Here is a 12333-nt window from a genome sequence, read left to right as displayed (position 1 = left end):
CCAGCAGCGTGGTTTTGTAGCAGAGCAATCTGTTCCCAGGGAGTGCGTCCCTGTGCTACCCACAGCCACATTCTGGGTGCCTCAGTGAAGCTCGGGGACATCACCAGGTCACCTGGGGACCCACAGCACACCAGGCAAAAATGCACACCTCCTCTATAGCTGCTTCAGGATAACCTCGACACTGCCATTCCTGGGGTGCTAACTCCCTGAGTGACCAGCCAGTCACGTGTTGCCTCCCTGTGCTTCAGTTTCCTCATCTGGAGAATGAGGATGATGTTGCCAAGCAACAGAGCGGCTGAAGCTGGAACCGGTGGTGCTCAGCATTCTTAGCTATGGGATCTGGCTGAGAATATGCAGACACTTCAAGAGTGGGAAGAGGTACTTGTTACCTTAATAAGTGCTCAGGGAGCCTTGCTGAGAATGTGATTTTAGAGGGGACAGTGAGTTCTGTGGATAGGCTGAGGGAAGGGGGGGGTAAGTGCAAAGGCCCTGAGGCAGAGGGAGAGTAGAGAAGGGGAGATGTCACATGGTTAAGAATGCAGTGTTAGGGCCAGGGATTTAGCTCAGTGGTTCTAGTGACTCCCTCACAAGTGCAAGGGCCCGAGTTTGATCCCCGGTACCAAAAATAAATAAATAAATAAACAAACAAATAAATAAAGAATAAAGAATGCAATGTTAGATGCTATAGGGTCTGTAAGAAAGAGTATTGAGGTCAAAACAATATTGAAGGCTGGGGATTTAACTCAGCGGTTGGGTGGCCTGCCTTGCAAGTGCAAGGACCCGAGTTCAATCCCTGGTACCCTCCCCCAAAAAAACCAAAAAACAATATTGAAATAAGAAGCCAGAAGCTAAATGTCTCTTCTATGAGGTAAACTGAAACACTGGGGCATAAGCAGTAAGGTAGTAGGTGAAGACAGGAGAGAAACATGAGAAAGTAGCATTTACACGGAAATAGATTTTTTAGGTGCTGCCCTGACACTCTCCCAGGCAGTCTGACAAAAGCTGGCTCAGTGCCATGTAGACTGGAAGCATCTCATGGGGTGGAAATAGCTCTTGATCCAACTTAGGGAGCCTGGATAGATTCTACCCCAGCTCTGCCCTCCACTGGGTCCGTCATGCTGGGACTCAGTCTCTGCCTCCGTGGAATGAGGCAGAAGGACAACACGCTTTCTATAGAATCTTCTGGAAGCCTCATATTCTAGTATTGGTCTAGGTTTTCTCTTTCCTGGGATAAATGTGCTATAGCCACTTTAGCAATGAAAATGTGTGGATACACACTGGGTGTGGCCACATGATGTGACCACTAGAACTTGGGGCAGTGAGGGCCAGGCCAAGAGTACTGTGGGACCAAGAGGGCAAGAAGCGACCTTTCCCCCATCCAGCCCTTCTCTTTGGGGGCCACGGAGGACACAGCTGGGTGGGATACTCCAAAGTCTCATCCTCTGTTGCACGTGGGAATTGTTCTGACCCCACTTGGGACAAAATGAGGCCACTTTCTCTGTTTGGAGACTAGGAAGAGTTCTGTTCAAGAACAGCCACAGAACAACTTTGAGGGAAATATACATTGAAGGTCTGGGGTATAGCTCAGATGTAGAGAGTTTACCTAGTAGGTGTGAGGCACTCAGTTCCATCCCAAACAACACACACACACACACACACACACACACACACACGTATTCAGGTTTGACAAACGCTTACCAAGTGCCCTCCATAGGCAGGTGTTTTCATGTGTTACCTCAATCAACCCTTCCAGAGACTCTGAAGTAGGGTTTCACACTCACCTTGCAGATGAGGAAAAAAGGTTCTGAAATGAACTTATCCACATGGCTTGTAAGTGTGGTGCAAGGTGGCCTTGCTCAACAGCCTGGGCTCTTAAGTCTCCTCCCTCCCGCTTTTCTTCTCTTTTTCTTGCTTTCTTCCTTCCTCCCTTTTTCTCTCTCTGCCCTCCCCTTTCATTTCCCTTCCCTTCCCTTCCCTCCCTCCCTTCCTTCCCTCCTTCCTTCCTTGTGCTTGGGGTCAAACCCAGAGCCTTGCACTTTCAAGGCAAGCACTCCACCACTGAGCTGCATCTCCAGCCCATAGATAGCTACCTTGCTGTCCATTTACTCTTAATCCTTAACTTGACCCCCAGGAGACCGATTCGGGGAAGAGGAAACTGAGGCTCAGAGAAGTGAAGCAACTTGCCCAAGGTCACACAGACAGCATGAAGCAGAGCTGGCATTTGCTGCCAACCCTCATAATCAGGTTGCTGAAAATTGATGTTTTTCATGCAGTCATCCTAATCAAACATCCCACTCCCCAAATATTCCATCTGGGCTGCAGCTCTTGCTGAAGGGATACAGTGGAGTCATTACCAGACTCAGGAGAGATAAAGCATTGCAAATTGAATGAGGAAATCTATTTTCACATCCTGATGAAGACATAACTGACAATGAAGGAGTGGATTGTTCAGGAGAAAACACACAACCCCCTGCTTTTCTCCTTTTCTTAAAACTCGGGAGTTATAGTTTTAGAAAAATAAGAGCAGCTGACTATCACAGATAAAAATGCCCTTTTGCCTAATTGGATCTTTAATAAGGAATCCTAATTAATTCCCCTGAATAGAGGAGTTTTACCCTGGTGTTATCTCAGCCCCTTGCTGATGCTGCCGGTTATTTCCAGATACAGAATAATGAATCTTTTCCAGCCAGGCTAAGAGTCGCCAGAGACTTGTCAACTTCCTTATGAAGGTAATTACTTGCTAGGGTGCCAGGGGGAGGTGGAGCTGGGAAGGGTCTGGGCCGGGGTAGTGACAAGCCCCGGAACGGGGGCTCTCGGGGGAGCTCAGTGGGTACTGCACAGCCTGGAATGAGAGAAGACCGGAAACCGTGAAGGAGCTGCTGGTGGAAGGACGGATCCCGTGTCAGTACCCATGATGTCCCCAGCTCAGAGCGAGGCCTGAGGGACACCTGCCCTCAAGTGAAAAGTGTCACTTGATGGGGTTTGACAGATTCCAATAATGGTGAAAGCTGATGAGGCTGTGAACAGATGCCAGGAAGCAGGCCTGCATGTGACTCTTCCTGGTCAGGGGAAAGGCTGGGCTATCTTTGCCTGGGGATGCTTGTGGCACCATAAAGACAACACTAAATGAAACAGGTTATCTGGACAACTCAGGCCAGAGACCAGCAACAAGATGGATGCAGCTAAATGACACAGGCCATTTGTCTGCGGTGACACGGCTCTCCAAGAGAGGAACACTGATGGCAGGCTGGCCCAGGTTGGCCTGTGGGGCTTTCAAGGAGCTGGCAGCATGTGGCAGACAAGGCCTCAAGGAGTCTGGTTGCCAGGGAAGCCAGCCTGCATCTTTAACTGGTTACCACCCAAGGAACGGACCGCACAAGGACAGAGGATCTAAGGCTAAGGGCTCAGGCCCTGCAGCACCAGTCCAGAGGACCCAGTCTCCTGACCTCCCAGGTCCAGAGCTGCAGGAAAAGAAAGAGATCAGCCCCCTAGTTTAGAGTCCAGAGGATAGGGGTCCAACAACAGAGGGGTTCAGTCTGCAACTGCAACTGTGAACTAGAGCATGAGATTCTGGTGAACCTTAGTTTTTTACAGTTGCTTGACTATGCAAAGAAAGAGGTAAGATAAGTGCCTGACAGGTAGTGAACACTCAAGCAAATAGCATCTGTCTTTCACTCCCCGAATCCTCCTGGTTCCAGGTTCCAGAAATGTAACCTGGAGAGTAGATCCTGCTGGAGGGAAATCTGTGGCACTGTGGTCAAAGGTGAAAAGTGAGGCAGGTGTCAGAGACCAAGCCTCAAGTCCCACATGGCGGGGAGGACTCAGCACCTGCCTTGTGAACTAAGGCACTGGAAGTGGAAAATTTTGAGTGCCTTGCACAAAAGGAAGAGCCAAAACCACTACCACTTACCTCTGATTTTATCCTATCCCCTTCATAATACTGCCAAGTAGCCCCCCAGGGCCAAATCTAAAAAGCCCCCAGATCTCAAAGCTGCTCCTGCTATGGCCTCCACTTGCATCAACCAGAAGTTGCCTCCCAGCCTCACCAGCTGCAGAGTCCAAGACCACCAACCCCCTGAACCTGTGAGTGGCACTGTGGGCAGCTACCTGCAGAGAGCACATGCTGAGAGACCTGGGAGTGGGGGTTGGTGGGGGGCCTTTTCAGGTGCTGTAGCCATACAAGGTCAAAGGAAAGACAAAAAAAAAAAAAAAAAAAGGTTGAAAAGCCGGACCTGTCCAATGTCAGCTATGCCAAATTATTTCTTGTAACTTTATGTAAGGCCATGAGAGAGTAGGTTAGCTGAGGCTACAAGAAGAGTTGGCAGCAGAATTGGTACCGGAACCGGACCTGACTCTGAATGCTGTGCTCCATGCCGTTTTCTTTGGTGTTGGGACAGAGAATGAATCAGAGCTCAGGGAAACAGAAGTGTGTGGGTGTGGGGGTAGGGGGTATGGATCAGGCTTTAGAGTACAGAGGATAAGGTGTGGGGTGGATCCAACTCCAGACCCAGACACTAAGTGTATGACCCTTACCAGTTTTCTTCGTTTCTTAGAGTCTTGGATTTTCCATTTGAAGAAGAGAAATGACACTACATCCTGTCTCCAAAGTTTCATGAGGATTAATGAAATAACGCATGTGAAATCTTAGCATGTGCCTGACCCACAAAAGCTTGTTAAGCCGGTTACACTCCTGACAGGCAAGCTAAGGCGGGAGGGAGGCAGGTCTTCAGAGGCTTGAAGAGGCCTGTGAGACTACATCAGAGCCTGCTTGGAGGGCAAAGGATGGCTGGCCTAGGATCTGCACAAGGAGTAGGATGGGAAGACCTAGCTTCAGGGGAGGGTGCTAGTGAGAAGGAAGTGAAGTGTTCGAGGCAGTTTTTTGCAACAGGAAGATGGGTATGCTGAGGCCTAATTCAAAGATGGTGGTGAAGATTCAATGCAACAAGCTGTGTGATAGCACTCAATATATGTGATGGTCTCAATTCCATCACAGAAGCAATCGACAGATATCGGTATATTTACCCTTATATAAAAGGTAATTCCTAAAGGTAAATCTTATTATGTATACAATATGATGTAGTAACAACATACACATGCACACATAGATAAGAACAAATTAGCCCATTCGTCATCTGCATGTAGTTATGCAGTCCCCTTTAGTCCCTGTGACATAAGCCAGACACAGAAATACATTACATGATCTCAGTAATATGCAGACTTTCAAAAAACCCACATCATATATACGATATAGTGATAGAGAATAAAACAGTGATTGTTGGGCTGGGGATTTAGCTCAGTGGTGCCTGCTGCCTGCCTTGCAAGCACAAGGACCTGAGTTCGATCCCCAGTACCAAAAACAAACAAATAAACAAACAAAAAACCCAAAACAACAACAACAACAACAACAAAACAATGGTTGCTAAGGTGGAGGAGTTGGAAAATGGAGAGATGCAGGTCAAAGGATATAAGAGTAGAAAAGATATAGGATGAAGAAGTTGAAAATTTGATGTACAACAAGGACCATAGTTAATAATAGTATTCATTTATCTTGACAGTGGTCCTGTTGCTAAAGGGCTCTGAAACCTGCAAGGTGAGCCCAGATCCATGTGCTTTTCTTTAAGTGGTGGTGAGACAGGGCCGCAAGGGTGGTGTGGAGACGCTGATCTCCCAGGCTGTGTTTATTAAACAGTGAGCCAACCTTTGTATCCACGTGAGCCAGAACTTTTGATCAGCATTGAGGACTCAGAGATGATGGGCCAAATCCAAGTGCTTAAGGAACTGAGCACGTTGAGGGAGGAGGTGTGACAGGGTCAGTGTCTTTGGCCAGTGCAGCGGGAGCCTGGGGTAAGGGATAGGAAGGCAGATCCCCCACCTCTCAAGGTCTAGAGTGGAGATATCTTTCACCCTGGCTGCACCAAGCAGACAAGAACTAAAGCTAAACTTCCGTGGCCCCTTAAAAGGCTCAGACTTTTTAAGTGAACAGGCTAGAAAGTCCATGCTTTATTAGTGGACTTATCACAGAAACTGGCACAGAAGAGGCAGACAAAATGAATTGTGAAGTAAATTAGTCAAATCCATGAAGAGTCAGTGCGTTGCATTTTTATACATAATAGATGTGTTCACTCAAACCGTGCATAAACCATGACCAAACATGGAGGTCAGATACAAACTGGAGAGCTTTCCCACCAAGAAATCTGCTAATGAAACCTTCCACAAGAGAACAGACCATTTTATTGTGGGTAAAATTCCACTGCTTATGTCATTGTTCTGGAAAGGGTTCTATTTGAGCCCCAAATGGTTCTGCTTGAGAACAATTAGAAGAATGCTTAAGAGTACTGAATGGAAGTCCTGTTTCAGAAGCTAAGGATTCAACGGACTGGAAGAGATCTCAGGAATCTGCATCCTGAAATCTCTTTTAGGGAAATCTCCAGAGTGAGGAGTTGGTTGGAACATCACAATCTGAGGAATGCAGGGTGGGTTCCAGAGGGTATCTTTGAAGCGGGGGTATGACTGCGATGAGAGAGAAACTCTGGGTTCCCTGGAAGCTGACACGTCCGGCCAGCTCATCTCCACACACCCTGCTGTTACAAAAGACAGAGGTCGCATTTCTTGCTTCACCCCTTCATCCTGTGCTCTCTTTCCCACCCCTTCATCCTGTGCTCTCTTTCCCAGAGTCCTCCTGGGCTCCATCAGTTCACTGTTCTCCACTGCAGTGCACACTGAGAACCCACAGAGAGCTTTAAATACGGATACTTACTGCTACTCCTGGGCATTCTGATATCCTTGGTCTGGGGCGTCACCTTGCCACCCTGACCGTGTAACGGTGATTGAGGTTGCACAGACCACACTGAATCCTTTCTCCCTGCGCCTTCTTTCTGGCCCAGAGATCAGTGTCAGCAGACCTCTCTGCCTTCTCTGAGTCTCTCCTTACCCATATTTCTAGAGGCCAGAAGAGGAATCTAGAGAGTAAAGATGGATCCATGTGCAGGACTGGAGGCTGCAGACTGAGAGTTAAAAGAGGTCTCCAGCGGTCACCAAGTTCACTCCTGACAGTGGGTAGTCCGTTCATCACCCTCTGATTGCCTTTTCTCTTGTCTCCCTGGGGTTTGCAGGCAGGAGGCAAAGAGCACTATAAGGACCCCTGGTGGGAGAGGTTACTGGCAAATTAATTCCACTCCATCCCAAGGGCGGGCGGAGCAAGCCATGCCCATCAAATCTCTGGAACTGCTTACTTCCAGGCCCAGGGTGCTGGACTCAGGCTCACAGGAAGTGGGAAGAGGATCTGAAGCCCTGAAGCCCGACTGGCTGCGGAAATTGACATCAGGTGCCAGACAGGCATTTGCTTAGCAAACTGGCTAATTTTAACCTCTGCCTCCAGGACCAAAACTCTTTTGAAGACAAGGAATAAAAAAGCAAGTGATATTTAACACATTTCTATTTTTGTGCTACATAGTCTGTCTGAGGTTGCAAGTTGGAGCCTAATTGATTTCTTAGTTAAAAAAGGGGAAAAAGACAAAAAGGAAAAACAAACAACTGAGAAACCTCTCACTCACGTTGCAATCAAACTTCTCCAGTTCTGTCAACTGCTGAGTTTTTCCTCTTTTTTTAAGGTTGGCCAAGTGACTTGCATAATTTAAAATCTTTTCCAGCACTGATCAGCTTTCTCTGGCCACGCAGTTTGCTGATTAATTATTAATCAGACTGAGTTTAGGAGGAGTAATCAGCAAGAGTCAGTGCTAATTTGCAAATGTCCCCCAGGAAGGTTATTACTTAAAATACTTGGTGAAGAGGCTCCATGTTAACCTTTGCAATTAGCCACAGGACATTGGTACCAAGCATAAGCAGCTCTGTCCTCTGAACAGAACAACCCTGGGCACCTACTAAGTGCCAAGCCTTGCACTCAGGGCTTTTTGTGTTTCTGCAGGCAATGATGCAGGAGAAATTGGCGAATTCCCAAGCAAGCATGAAAATACCAGGTCTTGACAAATACCTAAAATAAAACAAGATACTGTGACAGGGAGTGAGGGGCTACTTTAGATTCCATGGACAGGGAAGGCTTTTCTGGGGAGAAGAAATTTAAATTGAATTCTACATTTCAAAAAAAGGCAGGTCTTTTTCTTTCTTTTCTTGTTTTTTTCCCAACGTTGAACGAAGAGAATTTGAAGACATTGAAGGAGGGTTTTAAGCCAGTGCAGAGGCCCCAAAGGGACCCTGCTTAGCCCATCAGGGGACAGAATGAAGGCAAGTACAGCAGGGGCATGGTAATGGCACCAGTGAGGGACAGGAGGGAAGGGCAGAGGCTAGACAACACAGAATCTTATTCTGAGATTTTACTCGGCATGTGATGGGAAGCTTAAATAGGAGAGGCATGATTTGGTTGACAAACATAAGTCACTCTCATTGCTATGTGAAAAATGGGTTAGGAAAAGGAGTCAACACAGGAGGCAGAACATTGAATAGCCCAAAGAGGGAATAAAATGGGCAGAAGTAGTTTCCCCTTGGGACAGGTGGAAGGGGAAGACTGGGAGAGGGCCAGATTACACTGGTGAGGGTAGAAGCTTGAATTTAATTAAAATAACCCAAATGACCATCGATATACAAATGGGTAAACCAAAGTGTCATATAAAAATACAGAATATTAGCTAGCTTTGAAAGAAATGGATTCCAACACATGCTACAATATGGGTAATCCTAGAAAAACCTTATGTCAAAGAGAAATAAGGCATACACAAGGGGACAAAATCTGTATGATCTCACTCATGTGAAATATCTAGAGTAGACAGACTCAGAGAGACAAAAAGTGAAATGGTGGTTACCAGTGGGTGGTGAGTTATTATTTAATGGATGTGGAATTTCAGCTTGGGAAGGTGCAGAAATGCTTAGAGATGGATGGCGATATTATCAACTATTAAGTATCCAATGTATTTAATGCCACTAAATTAATTTATACTTAAACTGGTAAATATATATATATATATATATATGAATTTAAATGTCTATATATATATATGAATTCTTGTTAATATACATGGAGCCTGGACTATCAGGTCTGAACATTTAAATGAGAGTTTGGGGTATAGAGATGATATTGAAAAACCAACTTGTTATTGGCTAAGGGGACCTAAGAAAGAGAGGCGAATAGAGAAGAGGAGGAGGTCAGGACCACCTGGGCAGTTTTCAAGGTTGGACACAGGATGAGCAGCAGGAAAGGAGACAGCCAAGGAGCCTCAGAAGGAATGGGCACGGAAGGTAGATGGTTTCTTGGAGCCAAATGAAAGAAACAGTTCAATGATAGACGACATATTGCCAAAAGGACAATCACATGAGGATGGAGAGGTGATACTGTATTTGGCTACCTGGAAGTCACTGGCAATCTTAGCAAGGTCAGGTTTAGTGGCAAGAACCCAAGAGGACTGTTTTGGCGCGAAGCTCATGGCTGACCAATCAGAGGCGGCTGAATGGGGTGGCGTAATGGGGGCTTTGGTGGGTGTTTTGGTTGTGATTTTAGATGGTGGATATTAGAACTCAGCCCTCTGCTCTTGGGAGTACTCTAAGGAAAGGGTAAATATAAGGAATGCGAGAAAGAAAAGATGGATTCAATTGGGGAAACTGGGGGAAAATAAAATCTGCAGCATAGGAGAGAGGTGAGCCTTCGATGGGAACCAGGGCATCCTGTCTGCTGAAACACTAGGAGCAGCAGCATTTCATCTGTTCACCCACATTTCCTGGCTCTCCTGGAGCTAATCTGGACCACGTGACAATGTCTGACCAATGAATATGAGTGGAAAGTGAGGTGTATGATTCCTGGGTAGTGTAACAAAGCCATGCTGGATTCTCCACTTACTTTTCCTGCCATGGCACTGAAGGTGGCAACATATTCCAGAGAGTGAAGCTACTTGATGGTGCAAGCCCCTGGAGTCTGGTTATTCACCTGCATCACTCTGTAGATCAGAGCCACTCCTACCGGCCCATGACAGAAATTTAAATAACATGAACAATAAATATTCCTTTATGGTGTTACACCACCAAGTTGTAGGATGAGTAAAATTCATAGTAGTTGAGGCTGGGGTGGTAGGCAAGGGTTGGATCAGAAGGGTCTTGTGTGCCCCATCAAGGGTGTGGATATTATTTTGTTAGACAACAAAAGATGATTGAAAGTTTTTGCCTGGGGCTTAGCATGTGAGAGCAGCATTTTAATGAAGCCATTCTGGTAGCAGTGGGGAGGATGAACTGTAGAGTGCCAAGATGCTGGGAGATCAGTAAGGAAGCTATTAGAACTCACAAAGAAAACAAGATGATGGGCTGAATTCAGGGAGGGGCAGTGAGGATGGAAAGGCATGTTGTAGGTGGTACATTGGTTGAATTTAACAATTAGTTAAATGTGGCTGGTGAGACAGGGATTAAATCCAGATGATTCCCATATTTTTGGATAACCAGGTAGGTGGTGGATTCAATTGGGGAAACTGGGGGAAAATAAAATCTGCAGCATAGGAGAGAGGTGAGCCTTCGATGGGAACCAGGGCATCCTGTCTGCTGAAACACTAGGAGCAGCAGCATTTCATCTGTTCACCCACATTTCCTGGCTCTCCTGGAGCTAATCTGGACCACGTGACAATGTCTGACCAATGAATATGAGTGGAAAGTGAGGTGTTAAATTAAGGAAGGAAACAAACTTCGGCCATTTTAGGGGTCAACTATGAACACATTAGAACGTGTTGAGTTGGAGATGCTGCTGGTCCTCAAGGTGGACACCCCCCAGGTAGTTGGCTGATGCATTGTGGGAAGCCTGAGCTGGGGAACCAGATTTGGGAACCCAAATAAACAGGTGGTTTCTGAAGGTAGGAATATCCAGGCAGAATGCGTGGAGTGAGCAGAGCAGTAAGGGAAGAAGAGAGCTTGGCGAACATCAAAGGAGAAAAAAGTAGGAGGAATGATCAGGGAGGTCTAAGAAGAGCCAGAAAGAGGAGCATGGAGGTAGAGATGGGAGCTCTCTGACAGAAGGAAATAGCCAACATCGAAATAGGAACGTCCAGTAAGATTTTAAAATGTCTTCTGGTATTGACAACTGTAAGTGGTAACCTTGGAGTGGGTTGGGCGGGGGTGTTTGCTGCTGATGATATTAAAATAAATGGCTTCAGGGAGAGAATGAAGGCAGAAGAGGAAGGGTGATGCTGGTGGGGAGTGGATGGCAAGAGAGGTGGAGTGCCTGAGCGGACCACGCTAGTGTAGACCGCTCTTTGGAAAGCTTGGAAGACAGATGCCCAGAGACACTAGAAGGCCACCTACGTCCCCCCAGAGCCTCCTCATTTTGTTCAGAAACCACTGCCTTCTACCTTCCCCAAAGACCCAAACCATTCAATTCCATAGTAATGGCTCTGCTATTTTATAAAGAGATTCAAGTGTTCTGCGTGAATCTTGCTTCCCTGATGATTCTGGGGTTGTCTTGCCTCCCCTGCCACACACACACTGGATGAGGAGATGCTAGGATTAAAAGAAGTCTAGGCTCAGGGAGAGATGTCAGTCCCTGGAACCTGGGAAGAGTGTAGGAGAAACAGCAAAGCATAAGCCGTCACATCCGAGGTAGGCTGAACCAAAAGTACGTGGCTAAGATTCATGGCCAAATGGGAAAGCAGAGACCTTGAGCACTCTGAGTGAATCAGCATCACCCTGGAAGGCAGGGCTTGCCAGAATGAGGAGGCCCTGGAAGGGCCCACAGTAACTCTTCCATCTGTCTTAGCTGTGCCATCAGGCAGCTGGCAGGTCCTCCAGAGAGGCCGAGGACAGCATCTTTTGTCTGGTGCCCTTCACAATCCTGGTACAGTCCTCCTCGCAGACAACATACTTAGTACAAACCTGTTGCATGCAGTCAGACCCACACGGAGCAGGCCAGCTGCCCAACCTCTGCTTCCCACACACAGACTGCCAAGCCCCAAGCTTCAGCAGTATCATCTCTGTGCCCATGGAAGGCAGCACCAGCTCCCTTCCTGCTCCTCCCAGCTCTGGAGTTTGTTCTCCTTCCGAGAACAAGTTCTCACTACAGAAGCAAGGAAATTGCACTGCTGTTCCGAGGAGAGCGCAAGGGCCCAGCATCCGCCCCTGGAGGTGTGTTCCTGACAGCAGCGTGCTAGGGCACTAATCCTTTCCTGCTGCTTGGCCGCTGGGCTTGAGACGCTATTTCCAACTCTGAGAGATACCAGAGATGAGGTTTTAAAGGGCTGGTTATTTATGGCCTGGCTCCTGATGGATACAACAGATGCAATTTCATGGGCTGCATCAGAAGAGAACAATTTCTTGGTGTGGCTTAAAGCATCGTGATGTGGCAGGAAAAGGACG

The 12333-nt window shown here is 47.1% G+C and overlaps 1 protein-coding gene and 1 long non-coding RNA gene across 2 annotated transcripts in view; one reads left to right on the top strand and one right to left on the bottom strand.

Moving 5' to 3' along the window:
• The window catches only part of Csmd2 (CUB and Sushi multiple domains 2), a 553879-nt gene that overhangs the window by 340453 nt on the left and 201093 nt on the right, over positions 1 to 12333 (bottom strand).
• On the top strand, positions 6331 to 7411 carry LOC104876960. The gene is made up of 3 exons (XR_784462.1): positions 6331 to 6473; positions 6944 to 7052; positions 7239 to 7411. It is a non-coding gene; the product is annotated as an uncharacterized LOC104876960 (long non-coding RNA).

Source organism: Fukomys damarensis, unplaced genomic scaffold, assembly GCF_012274545.1.
Source record: "Fukomys damarensis isolate Sample0158 unplaced genomic scaffold, DMR_v1.0_HiC HiC_scaffold_23, whole genome shotgun sequence".
In the NCBI taxonomy this organism is placed as follows: Eukaryota; Metazoa; Chordata; class Mammalia; order Rodentia; family Bathyergidae; genus Fukomys; species Fukomys damarensis.
The sequence above is the reverse complement of the archived record's forward strand: the minus strand, read 5'-3'. Positions and strand labels throughout refer to the sequence as shown.